Consider the following 19396-nt stretch of genomic DNA (forward strand, 5'->3'; position numbering starts at 1 on the left):
TCCAGAAGTTACTGCCAAAAAAATTAAGCTGGATCACCTATTGTTTCTTCCCCCCCCCAAATCAAAATGGTTACAGTTCAGAGCATATGCAAAAGCTGCATGTCAGGTGCCAACGTAACTTCATATTTTTAAACTCTAGGCAGCTACGAACTTCCTGGTAGCTATGAAGTTAAGTAAGGGGATTTTGGATTTCTACCTGAATCTCTGTGCTCAAGTATTTCTGAGACTCGGCCAACCCCTCTGTTCAGGATTACTTTGTTTGTACTTGTTGTAATACACCTCATTTCCAAAGAGCAGAGAAAATCAAATATTGCTGCAGAAGTGGAAATATTCACACGTGACTTTGCGAGGAGACATAAAAATTATGCTGTTGGAGTATATGAACTGTCTAAAAGGACATACAGCAATTTGTGAAGGTAACTTTTTAAGAGCAAAAAGACACTGGTAAAAAATTAATCCCCTGCACAACCCTCCTGCATAGCAAAGGAACAATGACATGAAGCCCCAAACACCTCCTCACCCTCCCCTGCAGCAGTTATTACACAGCCACCAGTAAGTGCCTGCCAAAGCCGCTCACTGCTGAGCCTGACACACCTGCCCCTCCCGTATAACACTCCATGGGAGTTTCATTCATTTCCAGGGTTCAAATTGAAGTGATGTCTGTGACTTTTCTTTTGTATTTTCAAAGCTAGGAAGGAATTTCATGCCTCTTAGAATGTCACTTAGCCCCAGGTAGAACACTGCAGTCCCCAGAAATGGCTGCAAAAAGCAAATTACAGCCTCTCTTTTCCTAAACCCCTCATGGATGTAGCCTCAAGGTGAGGAAACCTGACTTGAAAGTAGTAGCATTGCTGTTTTAGCACCAACTGGTTTGTCATTAAGACCTTAGGCACCTGAAACTGCAAACAGGTCTTCGAGGGGAATTTATTTACAAATACTCTGAAGCAAATTATCCATTAAACTGCTTTGGAATATCATGCACAGCCCTAATTATGCTAGATTATATAAGCAGGCAAGGGCGGGTGGCAAAAGAGAACACTGCAGAATAAGGACTGCTTGGGGAATATGCCAAACCACAACTTGTCCAACTGGAAGAGAAGCTACAGCCCAGTGTTGCAAATATGTGAAATGTCAGCGCTGTAGCAGCAAGGCATCTCTCACATACAGAACTCATTTTGACAGCACTGCAATCAACACTGGTCTGTCAACAGTCACAGACATTGAAGGCTGGTGCTCAGGCTTCAGCCAAATCTGTTTCTCTTGCCAGTGGAAGCCCTAATGCTTTTCAGCTGGTGGGGATCCCTCACCCCACTGCTGCTGATCCCTCACCCCACTGCTGCTATGCAGGAGCTCCATCCTTCTTGCACCAGCTTGCTGTGGGGCCAGGCCTGATGCCAACACATGCACCATCCATGCTTAGCACAAGGAGAAAAAGAGAGACTCAGAGTTACGAAGTTCTGGGTGGGAACAGACCCAGCTCTGCCCAATGTATGACCTGCTCATGCCTAGCCCCAAACCTGCACTAAGACTAATGCATCCCCCAGGCACAGGGCTGCTTTTGGAAGAAGTCTTCACTTGGAGAGCAGCCCTGAGCCCCACTTTCTGCACGTCATAACTCTATCCTTGTTCTCAGGATCACAGCCCTAGGAGAAAGCAGTTTACTACCCAAATTCACTTCAATAACAGCAGCTTATTGCCTCACATTTGAGCTCTGCTGAAATATTTCAGCCCATGGAATTAAAATAAAATGTAAAAAAATGGTGTCACTATAGTGGCACTCTTAATGAAAACATGTACTATGAAATATAACATATACTGTTGTATTTATTCCCAGCTCCAGCTCAAGCCACTACAGTTAATTGTTCCAAATGGCTTTTAACATCAGCACTCTTGCCTCGTGCAGTTAGGGAACCAGACGGCTCACTTCTAGTTTGTCTGTTGCTGTTCTCTTAACTTTTTTTGTCTTTTATCATTGTTATCAAATTTGACACTAACAAACTTTTTGGAATTATTTTTCTTGTTTCATACGTTGCTTCCTTTGTGTACAAGCTCAGGGGCTTGCGAGGGTCAGAAACAGATGGTTGCATCCTTTCTGCATCAACCAGAAAGCGCTGTCTGCTCTTTCAACATTTTTGCCTGTGTGGCACATACAGCATTAAAAGCCTGTCATTGTTGCTACACCTGTTGGACCACAGGTGGATCAAATGCTAAATTTTGGTTATTAACATGCTTATGTATTCAAAGCAGTTTATTCCAATTGGTATTTGCAGGGCACCGAAAATGGCCGAATATGTTGCATTTCTTTGTTTGGTTCCACTGTAAGAGCAAGAGAAGCTACACAGAAGCCTGTCACTGGCCCACACTAAGATGTCTCAGTGTGTGGTACGTACCTATTACTGAAAACAATTACATAAGAGAGCAGACAAACAACTGATAATTACTAGGCTTTACATGCCCATTAGGTTAAGTATTCTTGAAAGTATATTCATCTGGCATCACATTTGCATTCTGATGGCAGATGAGAGAAATTGGGTATTAAATCTATTGGTTCCCTTAGAGGGCAAACAGAGCAAAAGAGTCTATTAAATCACAGAAGGCGAATAAATTCCTAGCTATTCCCCACATATTGTCTGACCTATCTTCAAAACCTACTAGTGTGTTTAATATACCAAACAGGGAGGCTGTAAGGCATCCTAGTACCACATAAAAGGAAAATAATCAACTCTCCTGTTAACTTGACACTGGGAAATTTAGCCTCACATTTCTTTCTTGCTTCAGCTCACCTGACCGCAAAATGGAGTCAGAGATTTTTGTAACCTAAGGGTAACCTAAAGGTAAAATGAGTCTTATAAATGCAAAAGTCTTTTTTATCTATTGTTATCATTATTATTCTTTTTTGTCTCAGTATTTATTTTAGTTTTAAGCAATAGAAGGCATCTGATAATCACATACTATTCATGTCTCGTTTTTCCAAAGCTTCCTAACACGTTTAGCAGCATATTCATTAGGGTCCCGGAAAAAAGCATCTTCTAGTTTGACTACCAACCGCCTAAAAGTTTCTTGTCAGCACCTCTATGAATGGATTATATGCTCTATACACACACAGGGTTTTGTTGTGTTTTTTGTTTGTTTGTTTGTTTGTTGTTTTTTTTCAAGTGACATCCAGATCCATCGAGACACATCTCTGACATGGTTTCAAAGTTACTGGTACCTGACTTTCATATGGTATTGCAGTCACCTATGGAAACAAATACCCCATCAGTAACAAGCTTGAGATATGAATGAATTACCAAATCCTCTTCCTCTTCATGGAGATGTCAATCACCCACAGACTGTGACAGTGCCAATGATGCACAAAAGGGCATGCCTTACATTTAAGCTGTTTATTTCAAGCTTGAACAAAATGCCTCACTAGAGCAGATAGTGTTTGTTTTAGCTGAGCTGTCTTTCCAGGCTCCAGCAAATCCAGTGCAGCTTCTAGAAAAAGCCAGATGTACTACAATATGAAGATGAGAAGTTTGCTATAATTGTAAAAAATTTTGCAAATACTACCTTAAGAAACAAATGTACAGTCAATCTCACAGTGCCTCTCAAAAAGAGAAATATAGGAAAGCATACTGCACCCAATAAGGTTCTGTCCTACAAGACCACTGCAATATATGCCAAGTGCCATGTCTTACAATCTTTTCCTAAGACAACTGTAGGGGAAAAAAACCCAAACAAACTAACACTGAGTTTATTCAGGAGCAGTTATTCCGAACAAAGACTGCTGACACCGAGCACATAATAGTGCCTGGCTAGTCTGAAAACACAGAAAAATACCTGAATGCAACTAGAGGGGGCACAAAATGAGGAAGGATTATCTCCTTCCGTGTTCAAATGCACTCATTCAAGTTTAAAGGCTAAAGTGAAAGGCAGTCTACTAGACAGTGACTTAATAAACTGCCTACGGCTTTCAGTAGCCACTGGAAGCATCTTTCACTGCATTTAGATGTAGTTTTGAAATAAATTCTAGACACCTGTTATGGATAAATGGCTGTAGAAAATTCAGTCTATTCAAAATGGCCAGTACGCCTACACTCATAACAACAAGCAAGCTCGAGCTACCTACACGATTCTGCACACTCATGACAGATTTTCAGGTTACATAGCTGAAACATCTGCAAGGTCACCCACTCTACAATGTTGGATATGGACAAATATTGGGTGCCAGTGCTGTTAGTTGCAGGCCCTAGAAATAATGGGGTTTGTTATGTTCTCAGGATTTACACTGAAGTAACCTGACATCATAACAACTCTTGATACACGCTACAAGGGTTTCTTTTGGAGATACCTGTAAGTCTGTTATTCTTTGCTGCAGTTGCATAATAGGCCAATGCCACAACTGGAATAAAGTAGCATAGTTTCATTGACTATATAGCAATGGGCACCACACCAAGTCTCAAAAACCCCTTTGTTTTGTTCCCAGCTCTCAGACAGCCTGGCTCAGAGACCACAAAGCTCAATTCAGCCTTCCTATACTTCCAATTCTCCATCTGTAAATAAGGATGGTGACATTGACTGTTCTATACAGGTGCATCAGCACCTGTAAATGAAAATACTGTATCAGAGCTTGTTGTTATTGTTGAACTAGGTTGATTTACAGCAGGTATTATGTTTTGGGGGGGGTTTAATCAAATGGATAAATAATAATACACAGTAAAAAAAGAACACATTAAGTACAAAAGTGGAATGCAGTGAAGGAGGATGAGATCAGCTGTATGCAGGCTGCTGTCCTATGTGAACCTTCCATTTGATTACTACTTATCAAAGAAGCAGCAACTTAGCCCGTATTCAAAATGCCTGAGAATACTCAGTACAAAAGCTTTGGTAACTCACTCCTCTGGAAATTATTCTGAGCCACTAGAGTCATAATTACACTGTCATAATGAAGAGGAAAAAAAACCCTTCTAACAACTAAATTCTTGCTGTAAATTGCATTATGAAAGTGGTAATTCCCTCTGAAGCAGGCATTATCATGTCTTACTGCCCACATCAGTTCATTATGGTGCCTCTGCTATCCCAGTGGAGCCTTCGCTTAGTAAATGAATGTTTTGGGATGATATTGCCAACTCGGGACTTATTACTTAATTGAATATGGAAACATTTAGGCCATTAGCATACATTTAGAAGTGTCTTATTTCACAGATGTTAATTTATCTTGGGGAATGCCCTTCTTTCTTTCCTCCTCCTTTTCCTCTTTCAATTCTTTCCCTGCAGCCAACTTACTTATTCAGTTAGGTCCTAGCCCACCCCTTTGCAAGTCTGTGGTGAACAGCTTGCTATTTTAAAACATTCCTGAGCTGTCATTTGGAGTCTATTTTCCAAAAAAACTGAACAGCCAAGCTCTTCCTATCTTCCCTCACAGCTGAAAAGTATCACCAGCTCTAGAGATTATTAAGAAAGTCTAAACCTGTTCAGCTAAATAATGAGATTTTTTCAGGTATTTTAAATTGTTTTATCTACCTAATTATTACAAGATTTCAAAGCCATGCATAAAGCATTTCTCTACAGATAGCTGGCTCAGAGAATTTTTAACTGAAAGCTAATATAGTCCCTCTATCAAAAGGGTCAAGAAGCTAGGATAATACAATGAAGGAAATTCCCCCTATTCCCTCGTTATTAATATATATTGGAAAACTTACAGTAAATTCATGAAACTCGCCAACATGTACAGGATCCTGCATGTCCTAAAGTAAGCTCCCAGTCATAACTGATGCATGAAGTCCTAGGGTTTGGTTTCTTTATCACGTTTCAGCAAAGGTTGAACATCTGTATGGTCACAAACAAGTCGCTAGGAAGCCCTGCTCTCTACTTGACACACTGTGCATGAGAACTGTTGAGGGTCTCCAAAAGCCTAAGAGACTGCAATCACCAGAGCGAGATGCGTTCGATACAATGGTTTCCTGGACATATTTCTAGCAGCACAAGCTACTTCAACTGTGTCATCTGTTAGGAGCTCAGAGAGTACAAAACCCTCTGACCATTCCTTAGACAGCAAGAAGTAAATTATTGAATGCTTCAGTAAAACAAAGTTGTTCATGCATCCAGTTCTGTATCAGGCCTATATCTGGATAATCTCTTAAAAAAAAAAAAATATGATGCCAATATTCAAAAGCATGAGGTAATTGGAATTCTTGCACCCTGAGATTTTGTGCACCCTGACTCATCCCTGTGCCATTTCCAAATCACACAACCTGATTAGTGAGTGTGTATAGATATTTGCATAAGTGTGCATCACCACCAGTACATTCATGTTGGCATGTGCTATGTGCTATGATCTGCTGTCCCAAACAAAATTGTTCCTCTGAAACTACCTGCTTTCTATTGGTTTCAGGCCACCACTATACTGCGTATGGAGCAGCTTTGCTGCTCAGTTTTGAATTCCACCAGTGACTCTGAGACATAGCAAGTTACTGCTGGGTTCCCAAAACATTGTGCTATTGCAAATCTTCAGCAACTCCTGTGAACAGCACTTTGAAATGAATCTTTTTCTGAAAAAGGCTAGAAATCACACTACTTACAGTCTTTCCAGACTGGCACTGGAAAAAGCCTTCCCCTGTAAGGCTCCCACTGACTCTGTTTGGCCTGGAGGTTAAGCATCCTGTCTTTGTTCCTTCCTTCTTCCTCCCCTCCAGCTCACCTTGGCCCTCAGAATATCGCCCTTGTAGCACTGAATCTGGCACTTGTCTGAATGCTTGAACGCTTGGAAAAAAGGGCTGTTCTCTGCTTCTCCAACATTTGTGTTAGAGATAGAAATGATGCTGGAGGAGAGACCGTATTATCACAAGAAGCTGTTTTAGTCAAAGGGAGCCAGGATACCATGAAGGAGGCAAATACAATAGCTGCTTTTGCTGAAACTCTGTTACAAGTTTATATCATTCCTTCCAGCAGCTTTGATGTTTATTCTCTTCATTGTAGCTCCTTTCTCTCTTAGCAATGCACATACCTATAGCTCACCTCCCTCCCCCTTCCATTTAAGCAGCGGAAGGCCTATTGAAACATCTCTTTGAACTACAGTGGTAATGTTGGAAATTGACTTTCCCCTTCTGGGTTTGAATTTGTCCACAAACAATTGCTTCAGCTGGTGGCGACTGACATTTTTCTTTCAGGTTTTACAGATTGCTCCAACCTACAGACTGGCAAAGCAATTACTGTCTCCCCAAAATCTATATCACAGGCACATTTTAGAAAGGGTATTTTAACATAGATTTTTTTATATTATATTATTGTTCTTATTTTATATTGGTATCTCAAATCAAAGTCAATTAGTATTTCCAGTTGCAGAATAAAAAAAGCCTTCATACATGAACTCTAAAAGTTCAAGAACTAGAGACAAGCAATCCTACCCCTTAAATAAACAAAAGCAAGCCAGGAAAAACCCACCAGATGATTTAAAACCATCTTCAGTATCTGTTAGCTCGAGTAATGAATACTTAAAATAGGCAATTTCTCAAAAAGACGACAATCCTTAAACCCAAACACTTCAGAGCTTTTAGGTATTAGAGCCAAAGATTTGTAAAGAGAGAGCTTTTTATTGATAAGCACTTACAAAGCATGTTGCACCAGAGTTCACAGGACGTGGTTGAGAAAGGAATGGGAAGACCACAATTTAAAAAAACTAGGAAAATAAGGTTTCCCTACATCACTTAAGCACAGTCTTTTCTCCTTACATTAGATAAATGCACAATCACATAGATAAGTCACAGAGAACCACTGAAATAGCTATATAATATTTTGTGAGCCAGATCCTCTGACTTCACTGCAACAGAACACAGCAATTGGCACAGGCTGAGGATTTCAGCCCAGTACAGCTTGTATGGTACCAAATCCACTGCATTGCCCTCGTTAGAACACGGGAACAATTTCCCCTTGGTTTCTGAAGAACATGAGAATGCAAAAGTTTTTGCTCAAAGAGCATTTAACAAATAAATAACTAATGCAAACAAAATAATACTCAAATTTGGACACAGGCTCCAAATGTGACAACTTCTATCAAAACACTGAAAACAAACTCTGTACTGACAATAACTGTACTCAATGCTATTAAATATATACCCATAAATGTATCGCTAATCCTATGTTTCAGTAATGAAGCTTCTAAAGATATCTACAGCGGAGTATGTGCTGTACTAAGTGTTCAAGAGTATTATTGATTTGGGCAATGATGCTAGATATCTTGTCTCAGGGTGTGCAGTTTTTAATATCCTAAAGGCAATACTTCCTCTGTTGACAGCCAGTGTTTAGTTTCATCATTTTAAATTAACTGTTACAGATTTAGATCAGAGTATATCTACTGGAATACACTTCTGATCAATTATTTTGTGCAATGGAATATCTACCATAGGCTATTACCATTGATATTCTTTGTGATGGAGTTAAATGTATCAGCCAGCATAGACATTGATTTCATAATAGTAGCTCCACTTTCCTCCATTCTCATAGGATTTCCATGCCATGGGAAGTGGGTTTTGATGTGGCAGCCAGGAAAAAAAAAAAGGATACAGGAAACATATTGCAGAGCAATAGGTTGGGAAAGGCCATTGAAAGGCAAACAGGATAGAGAGGTGCAAAGCAAGTATACTGTAAGAGATGCAGTTAATAAGACGAGTCAGACTGGGTTCACCGTAGGCTTTGGGATACAGTGCCGTGAAGCGAAATACTAAGGACTGTAAACACGACAGCAGGATGGGCTCCATGCAGGACTAAGAGACAGAAACTCTTGCCAGTGCATGAAGTCGCTTAAGGAGAAAGGAGCACTCAGGTTGGCACCGCTCTCTTGCACAGAACAGCATTCTGGCTACGCTAGTGATAAGAATGAGATAAGGGCCTCAGAGGATACAGTGGAACCACCTGACAACAAAAAGGCAAGATTAGAGGGTTTTTTCCTATGAAAAGTTAGCTTTTTTTATTAAGTAAAGCTTTGCTGAATGTGGAAAAGTAGAAACAAAAGCTGTTGACAAGTCTGGGGTTTAGCAGCTTTCAGCTAAAGATGTCACATTTTTGGTTGACAAAACACTGATGGGTGGGTGGGAGGGGTGGGGAGTGGGGGTGGATCTACATTTTCTGCTTTTTTTTTTAAATGAAAAATTGAATTTTTGTTCTGTTGAATTTTTCATCAGGAAAGTAATATCTGATTAAGTTTTCCTAGAAGTCCTAGGAACCAATCATATTCTTGGAACAAAGGAAAATAAAACAAGCCAATGGACAGGAAAGGCAATTACCTCAGACATAACATTTGACAAAGGTGGAAAGCACAAAGAAACAATAGATAGTAGCAACAATAAAACTGTACAAATAAGCTCAGGGAGAAAATATACAGATCATTGATTTGGAAGTAGTTAACATCAAGAACAGATGAAGGTATCATTCCCAGCAGTGGTGGTGGCAGGAATAGTAGAATAGGAAGACATCTTAGTGACACTGCTTGCCTTATGGCTGGCAACAACAAGGAAAAGAGAGAGAAAACTGGTCTGAAAAGTGACTGATGCTGTGGAAACAGGAGGAGGAGGAGAAGGAAGAGGAAACAGTGCCCCAGAGAGCAGAGCAGGCAGATTGAAATGAAACATTTCTCCTTGACATCGGCCGGCACAGAGACTGTCCCCAGCTCCCTCAGATCCTGGGGTATTTCAAAGTCAAATGAACACCAGCAGAGGAAACAGTGCCTTGGGACCACACTGCTGTACCAGGTTAAAACCCCATATCCATCTGGTTGCAGAAGCGCCTGTTGGCAGAGGGTCTCTGGGCAGCATGCAGGACGCTTGGAGAGGTGAGCTTCCAACATCCAGCATGGCTAACGGGGAAGAGCTACAGAGGATGCGTTAAGCAGATAATGCTACTTTCAAATGGTACTCCCTTTTGTTTGATTTTTGCCACTGTTCCTTGTAGAGTGAAGCTGAGGATTCACTCATGTACTGTATTTTAACAATAAGCAAGAAGAGATGGGTGGATTTCATGATTTTTGCAGACATGAAAGATCTTTTGTTTGGCAAGTTAATATCCATGAATAAGTGGAATTCTATAAAGTTACAAGACAATTTATTAAAATATACCGTGGCTTTACATGGGTGTTACAAGGATGTGTCAGATCTGTTTCTTTAAGAAAAGTAATATGTTTAAAAATCTAAAAGGGCTCAGATTTGCCATTAGAAATGGGAAACTAATGTGACATTTCTTTGTGATCAAAAATGCACTTTGAGATTGCCTGAAGCATTTCATATGTGTGTGTTCATTCTGGATAACTGTTACTCTTAAAAAAACGTGAATGCAATATTGTGAAAAGTCAAAATATTTCAATAATTTCAAACCAAAGAAGTGACTTCCCCCTCATGAAATGTCTTTTATTCCTCAATGCACTTTATTTTTAAAAGTATTTTGAAAAAATCCTTACCTGGATGGAATTTCATGTTTTACTAGAATATTAGAGAAAGAGAAAAGAAGTTCATTGACCTGAAGTTTTACAAGAATGTTCTACATGTTTGGCCACCAAGATAAAGATATTTTTTTTAAAAAAAAGCAACAGCCAGATAGTTTTACGTAAAGATATACATAATTAGGCACCAACAAGAATATAGGAAGAGTATACCAGACCCAACATCCAGCTCCTAAACAGAACCTGACAGAGGGGTTCTTGACAGATAGTTGGAAGGATGATAAAATATTTCTATAACTTTTTGCCACTATGTGACTTTGCGTAGTGCCTGGGGCACATCAGAGCTAGAAAGAGAGTTTGCATTGGGTTTTGCACAAGCCTTGCTTTAAAATAGACATCCAAAGCAGACATAAACTCAGCATTGTGACAGCCTCTGAACTTTCTCAAGGAACATGTTTCCCTGTCCCACAACAGCAGCAAGAAATTGTTTTACTCTCAAGGAAAAGGGAGGCAGATGGGCAGTGACCCACTGCAAGGGCTGTCCCTGGCCCCAAGCTCAGAGGAGGCATTGATGTGAGATGTATCATGCCCTGGTCCTGATAAAACAACGAGAAATCCTTGCACAGATCAAACAGCATTAGGAAGGGCATGTGCACAGCAAAACGCTCTGCGTGTTATCTCAAAACACAATGTTTGATGCTTCTTTATCTCTGTTAACACACTTTAAAGTCACGCTGTTCCCAGTACGATGCCCTCACCCAAACCCTTCTTCCTGTTGGCTTCACTCTATCAGTCAGTTGAGGATTTAAGTACATCACAGTGACATCTCCCACTATTAGGTGAAAGTGTGATGGATGACAGGAGCAGCACCTGCAAACAAGGCACCTCACACCTTGTCAGTGCCCATCACACTTACCGTCTGTCTTCCATTTATCTAGCACAGACCTGACAGCCTTCTTTCATATTGTTTCATTTCTTACCACAAAGGAGCCTCTAATTTTTTTCTCCATTGAGAACTGAGAAGTTCTATGGGAAGTAAATAAAACTCAAAAGATTGACTCCAGATATTTAACTTGTAGTACCCCAAACCTCCCCACTCCTAGAAAAAAAAGGAAAAACGACAAACCAAAAAACCAAAACAAACCAACCCATATTTCCCAGCGATAACCAAATTAAGCTGATTTCTGCTGATGTTCTTCATCTCCCCAAGTTAATGATTTATATTGAAAAAATAGTTTTCCCTAACTAAATCTCCTAATGACTCCATAACGTAGCAGGAACAATAATTCTGAAGTATTGGATCGGCAATCCAGTAGTGCAATTCCAAATAGTGCAGCTATGGAATACAAAATATGCTCTCCATATGTATGTCAGTCTACTTTACTTTTTTTTCTGTTATGATGGAGGTTTTATAGTTGTATGATGTGGACATTCCTTTCTCTCAGGTGGTTAGAACATGCCCACTGAAAAAATACAGAATCCCTAGGAAACACGGAGGCCAGATTCACCATGTCCTTTCCTTAGGCTTACCTATGTCAAGATGGTTGACTGAAACCATGTCAGGCAGGTTTTCTTTCTGTCCTCCTGGGATAAAAGCAGAACTTTGGTGTTAAGAAGGTAACATGTTATTGCATCCAAACTAAAGGCTGACTCCTCAGAGGGACTGAGTGACTCAAGTCCTGCTGTTTCCTCTGTCAGGAAAACACTCAGCAATTACTGGTACACTTAAATGGATTAACGGGGTTCACCGGAGGCTGAAGTTTATACTGAACTCCAGGGACCAACCCATGAAAGAGTGCTACTCATTCCACATTCAGGGCAATAAACAGGCAAAAGCAGCACCTAGACTGATTTATACTGACCTGGCTTTACTGTCCCTAAAGGAGATCCACATACTGTTGTCCACTGATATTTGAGCTATCAAGCTGAAACCTCTTCCTGTTGCAAAAGACTTTTCTTCAAGGCCTACAAGGCAAGCTGTCTACACAAAAGGCATTTGTGCGTTAATAAATGTATGGATTCCTTTGGAAGAGGACTAGGAAAGGGACAGGAGAACAGTTCAAAACACACAGAGATCTCGTGGTTGGAGCACTCAATGGAATGATGCAGGAAAACCTCCACTGCCATTGTTAGCCATAGCTCAGGATAAAGGAAGCGGAACACAGACTAAGCGTTGAATCATGTTTTACACTCTTCCCACTTGAAGCTAAGGGTTGGGGGGTAAACTAACTAGCCTACATGTGAAACTTGCGTTTCATTGCCTGCTTTTTCTGAATGAGGAAAAAAAAATCCTAGGAAAATAAAGCTTCAGTGCCAAAGAGCTCCCATTACTGTAATATTTCTTTGTTATCAAGTGATTAGGAGAGGAGCAGTAGGCAAACAGACCCCTTTCAGCAGGACAAGCAAAATAAAGCTACCCAGTCTCTAACTGCATGGATAGAACAGTGACCATGCAGCGCACTGACTCTTGGGAGTACATCTGCATGCAGCAGCACAGAGACTATCTAGTGCAAGCAGCACAGTTATCCTGGTATTTGTTAGCAGAACGTCAATGTACTGATCACACAGCTTCACGTTTATTGATGGTCCAACCAACTGTGCTTACTCCTTGCAAAGACTGGGAGTCAGTCTTTGTTCTGCATGTATTGACAGTAGGGTAGTAGGCCTTGGAGCATGACTGTAGCTCTTAGGTACTACTGCAATTCAATAAACCGTAATAACAGTCAGATGTAAAGACTGTTCATGTGAGTAACAGTTTGCTTGATCTGTCTCAGTTTTTTGAGATCTGCTCAGTCAACATGACTGATTCTCAAGGCAGATGATCTTGACTGGAATAATTTTAACAGAAAGAACTATTTTCTTCTTAATATAATCTGCCAGTGTAACAGGAGGTAATAGAGTGCCCTAGAAGTCAATAGTTCTTAAGTACTTGTCTCCATACTGCTACTGACAATTTTGGGGCCATTAGCAAGTCACTTAGAAATGCAGGAAAGCTATTTCCCCATCTAGAAGATGAGGAAAATTATATTTGCTTGACTACCTCATAAACAGGCTATGAAAGTTAATTCATACTTGTACAGTATGCTAAACACAGCAGAAAAAAAGGAAAAGAAAATATTCAGTCTGAGAGTGAAGCCTTTTACCAGCCAGTAGCATAGGTGTGATTTCACCTTAGCACTGCTTTAGAAAGGCCATCACTGTACAAGCTTACATTAGGAAATAATATTTATTGTGATGAAACAATAAAGACACAAGACTGTCATCTTCTTAGGTGCCAGTACGTAACTCCTACTTACTTCAACATGTCACTTACCTAGTTTATGCCACTGAATACAGTCTGACTGAAGTGTCAGCCCAGGAGACCATCAGGAGTGATTCACCTTGTTAAAGGCCACCTTTACAAAAAGGGCAAACCAAGCTACAAGGCCTGGAAATCTTGAGGACACTGTAAGATTGCTGTTTATAATCTCAATGTACTGTTAAATAGTGTCAGGCATTGTTGCCTTTCCTCGACTAGAGGCAAAGTGACTGTTTATGTAAAAAAAGGCTCAGGCTGCTGTATCTTTTATCCTCTTTTCCCTTTGAAGGATTAGGCAGGTTCTAAGCTTTCAGATTTCCTTAGAACCAGAAGCTGTCTTTTGGTCATTCCTCACATTTTGCCAAAGGCATTTTACCAAACTTTGGCTAGGGAGAGAGGCAAGAAGAGGGAAGAAAGACCGGATCTCCTGAAATTAGCTTAAATGCACTTTTTTATGCCTTCTAAAAGTCAGAGTCATATTCAGCCACTAACATAAGATGCATGAATTCTAGAAGTTGCTATAATCAATTTTAGACTTCCTCATCTGCTAAGGTCATATGGCCAAAAGACACTTCCTTTTGCCTATGGTACCATCTCTTGGTGAAGAGATTATAGTAAAGGCTCCAAAAAAGTGACAAGGCAGGGGGAAACAATGCAACCCGGGGAGCTAATGCTTGCTAAGGGGCTGGGTATTTCCAGTTTAGTAGCCTCTTATATTACTGCTGGACAAGATCATGACCTGGTGACCATCAGTTAGGTAACCAGCTCTGATCTGGGGTGTTTTTAAAACTGAAGAAATAACCATCAATGGAAAATTTTACATTCCCTACCCAGTTCTTTGAAAGGACAAAGAACCAGGAAAAATATGAAACTCATTTTTACATCAAGACTGATCAGTGCAACAGCTGAAGTTTAGAGGCTGAAATTCAAAAGAATCAGAAGGATTTTTTATTATTTTTTTTTAATTCCTCTTCTGTCCTTAGTTTTAAATTGGCCAAAGCAGGCCACAGATCAGCGAAAAGAGGAAGGGGAAAAAAAAGTCAGTTATGTATGTTATGGAGAAGAGAAGATTTTACTAGTTGTTTAAACCAGAATGTGGAAGAGGACATTTAAGTGACAGAACAAACCAAAGCTATAGAAGAACGAAGTGAAAAACACGCATTAGGATTCTTTTCAATCTGTCGGAAGAGGTGCAAATTCAGGTTTGGGATACCATGAAATAGCCACATAATCTAAGGCCTAGAGAAAAGCCCATCTCATTAGAGTCTTATGTGACTGGTAACCTTCCTGATCATCACTTACTGCCTGATTGTTTCTACTACTAAAATATGATTTAGTTCAGCAGTAAGAATAAAATTTGATTTAGCTCAGCACTAGAAGAGCACACAAGCAATTTGATAACATGTCAGTCTTGTTCAAATTTTCTTGCTGTAAAAATTGAGTGCTAATGATCTTGACTCTGCTACCCTCATGTATTTATGCAGCCTTTTTCATGTTTGCTGGATTATTATTGATCAATTGTTAGATAAAATGACAAATAAGAGAAGTTCATGTAACAAACTCTAGGGGCCTTTTAGGAAAAGTTTACCCAATTATCAATGAGCATTGCTTATTTGCTACCACAATTTCACTCTAGTCACTGTATTGCCACAATTATCATCAGAAAGACAACATGAAAAATACCATAGACAGACCACAAACCCTCTCAACAGTTTATAAAAATGGTACCTACGTATCTCTGACCCCTAAGATTGGTTTACAAATGCAGAAATATCATAGATACAGTTTATACAAAAATCTCACCTTTCTCACAATATCAGAGTTTTATAAGTTTCACAGAATCATATAGGTTGGAAAAGACCTTTAAGATCATCGAGTCCAACCGTAAACCTAACACTACCAAGCCCACCACTACACCATGTCCCTAAGCACCTCATCCAAACGGCTTTTAAATACCTCCAGGGACGGCGACTCAACCACTTCCCTGGGCAGCCTGTTCTCCAATGCTTGACCACCCTTTCAGTGAAGTAAAATTTCCTAATATCCAGTCTAAACCTCGCCTGCCACAACTTGAGGCCATTTCCTCTTGTCCTATCACTCATTACCTGGGAGAAGAGACCGACCCCCACCCCTCTACACCCTCCTTTCAGGCAGTTGTAGAGAGCGATGAGGTCTCCCCTCAGCCTCCTTTTCTCCAGGCTAAACAACCCCAGGTCCCTCAGCCGCTCCCCATCAGCCTTGTGCTCCAGACCCTTCCCCAGCTTCGTTGCCCTTCTCTGGACACGCTCCAGCCCCTCAAGGTCTCTTTCCAGTACAACCTTCGGTGATTTCCCAAGAATAATGTTATTTTATACTTTTTACTTCTTTCCTCCAGAAATCTGGTGATAGTTTGACAGTGAAACCCAAAAATATATACAGGTTAGGATAGTATAGACCAGCTTAACAGTATAAAATCAGGACACTTCTTGCTGCCTAGTGAAGCTAAACTGGATTTCCTCCAAATGAAAAGATTTTCCAATAGCTACTCACTCAGCAGCAACAGCTAAAGAAAACATTTAAGGTCACAATGCTATGAATATGAAAGAATATGAGAAACAAAGGCAGGATTCTTTAACTGGAAAAGCAATCCTAACCTCTTCCATTTAAGTTTACTCACCTTCGCAATTTTTAATGTTGATTGAGAAAATACATATATCAAAAGGAAGATCCTATAAAATGTTAAATAATTCAGGACTGTTCCAATTAATTGCTGATAGGATATATTTCTCTCTCAAATACAAATAGAATTCAAACCAATAAGCAAATCAATCATTATTGCAGAAGTGAGCTAGCAGATGACCCATGGGGTCTGGTGGATTATAACTGTCCTTTCTATTTATTGAATATCTCCTAACCAAAGAACTCAGATTAGTTCATTCATCTCAGAGAAGTAGCACATTTTATCAAGATAGATATTACTAATTTCTTCTTAGCAGATGAGGAAAGCAAAGGCTAGGGCTTCAATTTTTCAAAACCTGTGGCTGCACATATTTTTATCCCAAATTTCCTTTGGCTGCAGCTGTGATGCCCAAAGGTTCTCCTTTCTTTCAATCCACCATGCACCAGCAGGCTCACCACTGGCCCTATCACCTTCTAGGCCACAGTTTGCGATTCCTCTGAAAGTTAATTTCAGAGCTCAGCATCCCCATAAAAGACCCAGCGATTTCACACTGGCTGCAAAGGAAACCTGAATTCTAGCTTGATGAATTCCAGTGCCTAACTTAAAAGGATTTAAGTTTGAAGATCGCATGTACAGACCTACACAGATAAAGTCAGTAGGAAATACCAGAGAGAGATGTCTCCTTCTTCAAGGGCCACATTTTAGTGGATGCCATTTGGAAGATAGTACATATAGCATTGAGGAGCGTGCACTACCTCATAGGCTGTTAGGTCACTTTTTTATCCTGTGTGCCTGGGCAAATGGATAGGGTCCTGGTGGACTGCTCACTTGAATTCAGATAACTAAATTCTATTTAAGTGTGATTTTGGAGCATCAAGTTCTTTTATAGATTGGTCTTAGACTTCCATGTCACAATGAAAAGTCTATGACAGAGCTAGAAATAGCAAAGCTCGTCTCCCAGCTTCCAATCCCTTCTGTCAATCACAAGGTTTTCTTTCTTCTCTTGGAGTTTATTTTTCCAGTCCAGCAGCATCTCTTGAATGCATTACGTCACATATATAAAGGAAAAAGCAGAGCTAAGCAGACAGCACAATTAACTACTTTTCTCTATTTAGATCTTCATACAAAACCATTTCAATTTCTGTCAATAAAATGCCAGTGAAAAGGTCCTCTCTTCCAAACACGCAATTCCCATACCCCTTTGCACTCATACATGTCCTCTACTGCACAATACATGTTCTCACTTCTTACCGTCATCTCTCATGCTTGCAGTGAGGTCCTCATACACTATAATACAAACTTAGCTGATCTCAGCAGGGAAGAAAGCACATTCCCAGGAAACAGAAGAGAGTGAAAGCCCCAGGTAGGCAGGAGAGCAAAAGAGAACCATTTGCAAAGTGTGTATTTTGCATATAAATCTACTTGCCATAGGAGAACAAGCCAGTAAGAGCACTTTCACTCTGCAGGCACTTATATCAACCCACTGGAAGCTCACTTCAAGCCTGATCCTGGAGCACCTTGGGCAGAAGTAGTGGTAGGTGAACTCTCTCCCCTCAGATATCACCCAACAGAGCACACAATTGCCAGGAAGCCACATCCCTGTGTTGAGCCAATGTGTGAGCAACTCCGGAGAGATCCCATGAACGTACAAGGGCTTATGAAGCCTAAAAAGCTCTGCCTTATTACACGACCATATCCAAACTCCCGTTACCAACCCTTTCTGGGGAGCTCAGCCTTAAATGCAAGTTTCCACCATTAAACTCTTACTGGAGGACACAAGTGTAGGAATTACAATAAGGCAGTGCATGCTGTAGGCTATACTGGAGGGAGAGGTGAAGCTATTGGCTGCTCAGTGAAAAGTCTAATTACTCCCATGCTTCTGCTGCAGATACTTCTGCTAAAGCGGATGAACTGGGGAAAAACACCCAAAAAACCCAAAACAAACCGCAGTGGAGTTGGGCTTCACCAGATAATCAAAGGATACAGCTCTCCCCTCATACGCTAAGCACTAGAGAAAAGGACACGCAACAACAGCAACACAAACTACATTGCAGCTTAAAATAAAAACAGAATGGACTTCACGTAAATGGGAGCAGCATTAGATCCTCCCTCCTGCCCTGTGCACCGGGATGCTTCATGCTGCCCTGACACACTGGCACCCTATGCCATACTGTGAGTTTCTGGCAAAGTCCACATCACAATGTGAAAAGAGATGGATGCAACAAAAAGGCACATTTCCCAATGTCCTGGTAAACTCTGGTATCACAGATTCCATTTCAGAATGAAGAAGTTAAAAGAATGTTTTTCTACATTTTTCAGGGGAAAAAAACCCCACAGATTTGGGAAACTAGAGGATCTATAATCATCAGCTGCTGTCAGAACTTCTTTAAGGGTAATAACTGTATATAATTTAGCACGCAGGATTCACTAAGTATAATTATAAATTGAACAGCTGAAAAAAAAAAAAGCTACACCTTTTTTCACTCATGAATATGAGTGCAGCACCAGTGAGGCCGCACCTCGAATACCATGTTCAGTGTTGGGCCCCTCACTCCAAGAGAGACCTTGAGGGGCTGGAGCGTGTCCAGAGAAGGGCAACGGAGCTGGGGAAGGGTCTGGAGCACAAGGCTGATGGGGAGCGGCTGAGGGACCTGGGGTTGTTCAGCCTGGAGAAAAGGAGGCTGAGGGGAGACCTCATCGCTCTCGACAACTGCCTGACAGGAGGGTGTAGGGAGGTGGGGTCGGTCTCTCCTGACAGGTAACGAGTGATAGGACAAGAGGAAATGGCCTCAAGTTGTGTCAGGAGAGGTTTAGACTGGATATTAGGAAATGTTACTTCACTGAAAGGGTTGTCCAGCATTGGAACAGGCTGCCCAGGGAAGGGGTTGAGTCCCCGTCCCTGGGGGTATTTAAAAGCCGTTTGGATGAGGTGCTTAGGGCCATGGTGTAGTGGTGGGCTTGGCTGTGTTAGGTTTACAGTTGGACTCGATGATCTTAAAGGTCTTTTCCAATCTATACGATTCTGTGA

General features: G+C 40.7%; 1 protein-coding gene and 1 long non-coding RNA gene across 2 annotated transcripts in view; one reads left to right on the forward strand and one right to left on the reverse strand.

Moving 5' to 3' along the window:
• Window positions 1–19396, reverse strand: part of TMEM132D (transmembrane protein 132D) — a 274438-nt gene that overhangs the window by 184133 nt on the left and 70909 nt on the right. The window lies entirely within an intron of this gene.
• On the forward strand, window positions 2347–9839 carry LOC140659886 (uncharacterized). The gene is made up of 3 exons (XR_012045260.1): window positions 2347–2382; window positions 3157–3207; window positions 9758–9839. It is a non-coding gene; the product is annotated as an uncharacterized lncRNA (long non-coding RNA).

The sequence above is a fragment of the Ciconia boyciana genome, chromosome 15 (genome assembly GCF_034638445.1).
Source record: "Ciconia boyciana chromosome 15, ASM3463844v1, whole genome shotgun sequence".
Classification (NCBI taxonomy): Eukaryota; Metazoa; Chordata; class Aves; order Ciconiiformes; family Ciconiidae; genus Ciconia; species Ciconia boyciana.